Source organism: Triticum dicoccoides, chromosome 6A, assembly GCF_002162155.2.
Source record: "Triticum dicoccoides isolate Atlit2015 ecotype Zavitan chromosome 6A, WEW_v2.0, whole genome shotgun sequence".
NCBI lineage: Eukaryota > Viridiplantae > Streptophyta > Magnoliopsida > Poales > Poaceae > Triticum > Triticum dicoccoides.
Genome location: NC_041390.1, coordinates 147,449,225 through 147,457,736, shown reverse-complemented (window position 1 = coordinate 147,457,736; position 8,512 = coordinate 147,449,225).

Here is an 8,512-nt window from a genome sequence, read left to right as displayed (position 1 = left end):
GAGGGGGCTTGCCCCCCAAGCAAGGGGGGCGCCCCCCTTAGGGTTCCCCCCCCCAACCCTAGGCGCATGGGCCCAAGGGGGGGATGCGCCCAGCCCATGTAGGGCTGGTTCCCTTTCCTCTACGGCCCATTAGGCCCTCCGAGAGAGGTGGACCCTCCCGGTGGCCCCGGTACAATATCGATATGCCCCCGAACCTTTCCGGTGACCGTATGACAACTTCCTACATATAAATATTCACCTCCGGACCATTCCGGAACTCCTCATGACGTTCGGGATCTCATCCGGGACTCCGAACAACATTCGGTAATCACATACAAGTCTTCCTAATAACCCTAGCGTCATCAAACCTTAAGTGTGTAGACCCTACGGGTTCGGGAACCATGCAGACATGACCGAGACAACTCTCCGACCAATAACCAACAGCGGGATCTCGATACCCATGTTGGCTCCCACATGTTCCACGATGATCTCATCGGATGAACCATGATGTCGAGGATTCAAGCAATCCCGTATACAATTCCCTTTGTCAATCGGTACGTTACTTGCCCGAGATTCGATCGTCAGTATCCCAATACCTCGTTCAATATCGTTACCGGCAAGTCACTTTACTCGTTCCGTAATGCATGATCCCGTGACCAACTACTTAGTCACATTGAGCTCATTATGATGATGCATTACCGAGTGGGCCCAGAGATACCTCTCCGTCATACGGAGTGACAAATCCCAGTCTCGATTCATTCCAACCCAACAGACACTTTCGGAGATACATGTGGTGCACCTTTATAGCCACCCAGTTACGTTGTGACGATTGGTACACCCAAAGCACTCCTACGGTATCCGGGAGTTGCACAATCTCATGGTCTAAGGAAATGATACTTGACATTTAGAAAAGCTCTAGCAGACGAACTACACGATCTTGTGCTATGCTTAGGATTGGGTTTTGTCCATCACATCATTCTCCTAATGATGTGATCCCGTTATCAAAGACATCCAATGTCCATGGTCAGGAAACCGTAACCATCTATTGATCAACGAGCTAGTCAACTAGAGGCTCACTAGGGACATGTTCTGGTCTATGTATTCACACATGTATTACGATTTCCGGATAACACAACTATAGCATGAACAATAGACAATTATCATGAACAAGGAAATATAATAATAACCATTTTCTTATTGCCTCTAGGGCATATTTCCAACAGTCTCCCACTTGCACTAGAGTCAATAATCTAGTTACACTGTGATGAATCAAACACCCATAGAGTTCTGGTGTTGATCATGTTTTTCTCGAGGAAGAGGTTTAGTCAACGGATCTGCGACATTCAGGTCCGTATGCACTTTACAAATATCTACGTCTCCATTTTGAACATTTTCACGAATGGAGTTGAAGCAACGCTCCGCTTCACATGTAGATCCCGCCATGATGCTTTGCTTGCAACTGCACCAGCTGACTGCCCCACCATTCAAAATATACACGTATCCGGTTTGTGACTTAGAGTCATCCAGATCTGTGTCGAAGCTAGCATCGACGTAACCCTTTACGACGAGCTCTTCGTCACCTCCATAAACGAGAAACATGTCCTTAGTCCTTTTCAGGTACTTCAGGATATGCTTGATCGCTGTCCAGTGTTCCATGCCGGGATTACTTTGGTACCTTCCTACCAAACTTACGGCAAGGTTTACATCAGGTCTGGTACACAACATGGCATACATAATAGACCCTATGGCCGAGGCATAGGGGACGACACTCATCTTTTCTCTATCTCCTACCGTGGTCGGGCATTGAGCCGTGCTCAATCTCGTACCTTGTAACACAGGCAAGAACCCCTTCTTGGACTGATCCTTATTGAACTTCCTCAATATCTTGTCAAGGTACGTACTCTATGAAAGCCAATGTGGCGTCTTGATCTATCTCTATAGATCTTGATGCCTAATATATAAGCAGCTTCTCCAAGATCCTTCATTGAAAAACACTTGTTCAAGTAGGCCTTTATGCTTTTCAAGAATTCTATATCATTTCCATCAATAGTATGTCATCCACATATAATATGAGAAATGCTACAGAGCTCCCACTCACTTTCTTGTAAACACAGGCTTCTCCATAAGTCTGCGTAAACCCAAACGCTTTGATCATCTCATCAAATTGAATGTTCCAACTCCGAGATGCTTGCACCAACCCATAGATTGAGCGTTGGAGCTTGCACACCTTGTCAGCATTCTTAGGATCGACAAAACCTTCCGGCTGCATCATATACAATTCTTCCTTAAGGAAACCATTAAGGAATGCCGTTTTGACGTCCATTTGCCATATTTCATAATCATAGAATGCGGCAATTGCTAACATGATTCGGACGGACTTCAGCTTCGCTACGGGTGAGAAAGTCTCATCGTAGTCAACCCCTTGAGCTTGTTGATAACCCTTAGCGGCAAGCCGATCCTTATAGATGGTCACATTACCATCCGCGTCTGTCTTCTTCTTAAAGATTCATTTATTTTCTATTGCTCGCTGATCATCGGGCAAGTCAGTCAAAGTCCATACTTCGTTTTCATACATGGATCCTATCTCAGATTTCATGGCTTCCAGCCATTTGTCGAAATCTGGGCCGCCATCGCTTCTTCATAGTTCGAAGGTTCACCATTGTCCAACAACATGATTTCCAGGACAGGGTTGTCGTACCACTCTGGTGCGGAATGTGTCCTTGTGGACCTACAAAGTTCAGTAGCAACTTGATCTGAAGTTTCATGATCATCATCATTAACTTCCTCTCTAGTCGGTGCAGGCACCTCAGGAATATTTTCCTGAGCTGCGCCACTCTCCGGTTCAAGAGGCAATACTTCATCAAGTTCTACTTTCCTCCCACTTACTTCTTTTGAGAGAAACTCTCTCTCTAGAAATGATCCATTCTTGGCAACAAAGATCTTGCCTTCGGATCTGAGGTAGAAGGTATACCCAATAGTTTCTTTAGGGTATCCTATGAAGCCGCATTTTTCCGATTTGGGTTCGAGCTTTTTAGGTTGAAGTTTCTTCACATAAGCATCGCATCCCCAAACTTTTAGAAACGATAGCTTAGGTTTCTTCCCAAACCATAATTCATACGGTGTCATCTCAATGGATTTCAACGGAGCCCTATTTAAAGTGAATGCGGCAGTCTCTAAAGCATAGCCCCAAAATGACAATGGTAGATCGGTAAGAGACATCATATATCGCACCATATCTAATAGAGTGCGATTACGACGTTCGGACACACCATTATGCTGAGGTGTTCCAGGCGGCGTGAGTTGCGAAACTATTCCACATTTCCTTAAGTGCGTGCCAAATTCGTGACTCAAATATTCTCCCCCACGATCTGATCGTAAGAACTTGATTTTCCTATCACATTGATTCTCAACCTCACTTTGAAATTCTTTGAACTTTTCAAAGGTCTCAGACTTGTGTTTCATTAAGTAGACATACCCATATCTACTCAAGCCATCAGTGAGGGTGAGAACATAACGATAGCCACCGCGAGCCTCAACACTCATTGGACCGCACACATCAGTATGTATGATTTCCAATAAGTTGGTTGCTCACTCCATTGTTCCGGAGAACGGAGTCTTGGTCATTTTGCCCATGAGGCATGGTTCGCACATGTCAAATGATTCATAATCAAGAGACTCCAAAAGTCCATCTACATGGAGCTTCTTCATGCGTTTGACACCAATGTGACCAAGGCGGCAGCGCCACAAGTATGTGGGACTATCATTATCAACCTTGCATCTTTTGGTACTCACGCTATGAATATGTGTAACATCACGTTCGAGATTAAATAAGAATAAACCATTGACCAATGGGGCATGACCATAAAACATATCTCTCATATAAATAGAACAACCATTATTCTTGGATTTAAATGAGTAGCCATCTCGTATTAAACGAGATCCTGATACAATGTTCATGCTCAAAGCTGGCACTAAATAACAATTATTGAGGTTTAAAACTAATCCCGTAGGTAAATATAGAGGTAGCATGCCGACGGCGATCACATCGACCTTGGAACCATTCCCGATGCGCATCGTCACCTCGTCCTTCGCCAATCTTCGCTTATTCCGCAACTCCTGTTTTGAGTTACAAATATGAGCAACCGCACCGGTATCAAATACCCAGGAGCTACTACGAGTACTGGTAAGGTACACATCAATAACATGTATATCACATATACCTTTGGTGTTGCCGGCCTTCTTGTCCGCTAAGTACTTGGGGCAGTTCCGCTTCCAGTGACCACTTCCCTTGCAATAAAAACACTCAGTCTCAGGCTTGGGTCCATTCTTTGGCTTCTTCCTAGTAGCTTGCTTACCGGGCGCGGCAACTCCCTTGCCGTCCTTCTTGAAGTTCTTTTTACCCTTGCCTTTCTTGAACTTAGTGGTTTTATTCACCATCAACACTTGATGTTCCTTTTTGAATTCCACCTCCGCTGATTTCAGCATTGAATATACCTCAGGAATGGTCTTTTCCATCCCCTGCATATTGAAGTTCATCACAAAGCTCTTGTAGCTAGGTGGGAGCAACTAAAGGATTCTGTCAATGACCGCATCATCCGGGAGATTAACTCCCAGCTGAGACAAGCGGTTGTGCAACCCATACATTTTGAGTATGTGCTCGCTGACGGAACTATTCTCCTCCATCTTACAACTGTAGAACTTGTCGGATACTTCATATCTCTCGACCCGGGCATGATCTTGGAAAACCATTTTCAGCTCTTGGAACATCTCATATGCTCCGTGTTGCTCAAAACACTTCTGGAGCCCCGGTTCTAAGCTGTAAAGCATGCCGCACTGAACCAGGGAGTAATCATCAACACGGGACTGCCACACGTTCATAACGTCTTGGTTTGCTGGGGGGTGGTGCTTCACCTAGCGGTGCTTCAAGGACATATGCTTTCTTGGCAGCTATGAGGATGATCCTCAAGTTCCGGACCCAGTCCGTATAGTTTCTACCATCGTCTTTCAGCTTGGTTTTCTCTAGGAACGCGTTGAAGTTGAGGACAACATTAGCGTGGGCCATTTGATCTACAAGACATATTGTAAAGATTTTAGACTAAGTTCATGATAATTAAGTTCATCTAATCAAATTATTTAATGAACTCCCACTCAGATAGACATTCCTCTAGTCATCTAAGTGATACATGATCCGATTCAACTAGGCCATGTCCGATCATCACGTGAGACGGACTAGTCATCATCGGTGAACATCTTCATGTTCATCGTATCTTCTATATGACTCATGTTCGACCTTTCGGTCTTCCGTGTTCCGAGGCCATGTCTGTACATGCTAGGCTCGTCAAGTCAACCTAAGTGTTTTGCGTGTGTAAATCTGGCTTACACCCGTTGTATGCGAACGTTAGAACCTATCACACCCGATCATCATGTGGTGCTTCGGAACAACGGACCTTAGCAATGGTGCACAGTTAGGGGGAACACTTTCTTGAAATTATTGTGAGGGATCATCTTATTTATGCTATTGTCGTTCTAAGAAAATAAGATGTAAAACATGATAAACATCACATGCAATCAAATAGTGACATGATATGGCCAATATCATTTTGCTCCTTTTTGATCTCCATCTTCGGGGCGCCATGATCATCGTCGTCACCGGCATGACACCATGATCTCCATCATCATGATCTCCATCATTGTGTCTTCATGAAGTTGTCTCATCAACTATTACTTCTACTACTATGGCTAACCGTTAGCGATAAAGTAAAGTAATTACATGACGTATAAGTTGACACGCAGGTCATAAATAAATTAAGACAACTCCTATGGCTCCTGCCGGTTGTCATACTCATCGACATGCAAAGTCGTGATTCCTATTACAAGAACATGATCAATCTCATACATCACATATATCATTCATCACATCCTTTTGGCCATATCACATCACACGGCATATGCTGCAAAAACAAGTTAGACGTCCTCTAATTATTGTTGCAAGTTTTTACGTGGCTGCTATAGGTTTCTAGCAAGAACGTTTCTTACCTACGCCAAAACCACAACGTGATATGCCAATTTCCATTTACCCTTCATAAGGACCCTTTTCATCGAATCCGATCCGACTAAAGTGGGAGAGACAGACACCCGCTAGCCACCTTATGCAACTAGTGCATGTCAGTCGGTGGAACCAGTCTCACGTAAGCGTACGTGTAAGGTCGGTCCGGGCCGCTTCATCCCATGATGCCGCCGAATCAAGATAAGACTACTAACGGCAAGTAAATTGACAAAATCGACGCCCACAACAACTTGTGTTCTACTCGTGCATAGAAACTACGCATAGACCTAGCTCATGATGCCACTGTTGGGGATCGTAGCAGAAATTTAAAATTTTCTACGCATCACCAAGATCAATCTACGGAGTCATCTGGCAACGAGAGGGAGAGGAGTACATCTACATACCCTTGTAGATCGTGAGCGAAAGTGTTCAAGAGAACGGGGTTGATGGAGTCGTACTCGTCGTGATCCAAATCACCGATGATCCCAGCGCCGAACGGACGGCACCTCCGCGTTAAACACACGTACGGAGTGAGGATGTCTCCTGCGCCTTGATCCAGCAAGGAGGAGGGAGAGGTTGAGGAAGAGGGCTCCAATAGCAGCACGACGGTGTTGTGGTGGTGGAGCAGCAGTACTCCGGCAGGGCTTCGCCAAGCTCTTGCGGAGGAGGAGAGGTGTTGGGGAGGGGAGGGGCTGCGCCTTGGATGTGGTGTGCAGCCCTCCCCTTGCCCCTCTATTTATAGGGGAAGGAGGAAGGGGGCCAGCCCCCTCTAGATGAGATCTAGAGGGGGGCGGCGGCCAAGGGGAGGGGGCTTGCCCCCCAAGCAAGGGAGGCGCCCCCCTTAGGGTTTCCCCCCCAACCCTAGGCGCATGGGCCCAAGGGGGGGATGCGCCCAACCCATGTAGGGCTGGTTCCCTTTCCTCTACAGCCCATTAGGCCCTCCGAGAGAGGTGGCCCCTCCCGGTGGACCCCCGGAACCCCTCCGGTGGCCCCGGTATAATACCGATATGCCCCCGAACCTTTTCGGTGACCGTATGACAACTTCCTACATATAAATCTTCACCTCCGGACCGTTCCGGAACTCCTCGTGACGTCCTGGATCTCATCTGGGACTCCGAACAACATCCGGTAATCACATACAAGTCTTCCTAATAACCCTAGCGCCATCGAACCTTAAGTGTGTAGACCCTACGGGTTCGGGAACCATGCAGACATGACCGAGACAACTCTCCGACCAATAACCAACAGCGGGATCTGGATACCCATGTTGGCTCCCACATGTTCCACGATGATCTCATCGGATGAACCACGATGTCGAGGATTCAAGCAATCCCATATACAATTCCCTTTGTCAATCGGTATGTTACTTGCCCGAGATTCGATCGTCGGTATCCCAATACCTCGTTTAATCTCCTTACCGGCAAGTCACTTTACTCGTTCTGTAATGCATGATCCTGTGACCAACTACTTAGTCACACTGAGCTCATTATGATGATGCATTACCGAGTGGGCCCAGAGATACCTCTCCGTCATACGGAGTGACAAATCCCAGTCTCGATTCATGCCAACCCAACAGACACTTTCGAAGATACCTGTAGTGCACCTTTATAGCCACCCAGTTACGTTGTGACGTTTGGTACACCCAAAGCACTCCTACGGTATCCGTGAGTTGCACAATCTCATGGTCTAAGGAAATGATACTTGACATTTAGAAAAGCTCTAGCAGACGAACTACACGATCTTGTGCTATGCTTAGGATTGGGTCTTGTCCATCACATCATTCTCCTAATGATGTGATCCCGTTATCAATGACATCCAATGTCCATAGTCAGGAAACCGTAACCATCTATTGATCAACGAGCTAGTCAACTAGAGGCTCACTAGGGACATGTTGTGGTCTATGTATTCACACATGTATTATGATTTTTGGATAACACAATTATAGCATGAACAATAGACAATTATCATGAACAAGGAAATATAATAATAATCATTTTATTATTGCCTCTAGGGCATATTTCCAACAGGTGCCCCCCACCAAGGGGGGTCCGAATAGGACTAGGGGAGGGGCGCGGCCCCTCTTTCCCTCTCCCTCTCCTTCCTTCTTCTCCTACTTGGACTAGGAAAGTGGGGGACTGTCGGTGTCAAAACCGACAGATCTCGGGTAGGGGGTCCCGAACTGTGCGTCTAAGGATAAAAGGTAACAGGAGGCAGGGGACACAATGTTTACCCAGGTTCGGGCCCTCTTGATGGAGGTAAAACCCTATGTCCTGCTTGATTGACTTTTATGAGTATAGGGGTTACAAGAGTTGATCTACATCGAGATCGTGATGGCTAAACCCTAGATGTCTAGCCTGTATGATTATGACTGCCTCTACGGACTAAACCCTCCGGTTTATATAGATATCAGAGGGGGCTAGGGTTGTACAGGGTCAGGAATCTTCATATCCGAACGCCAAGCTTGCCTTCCACGCCAAGGAGAGTCCC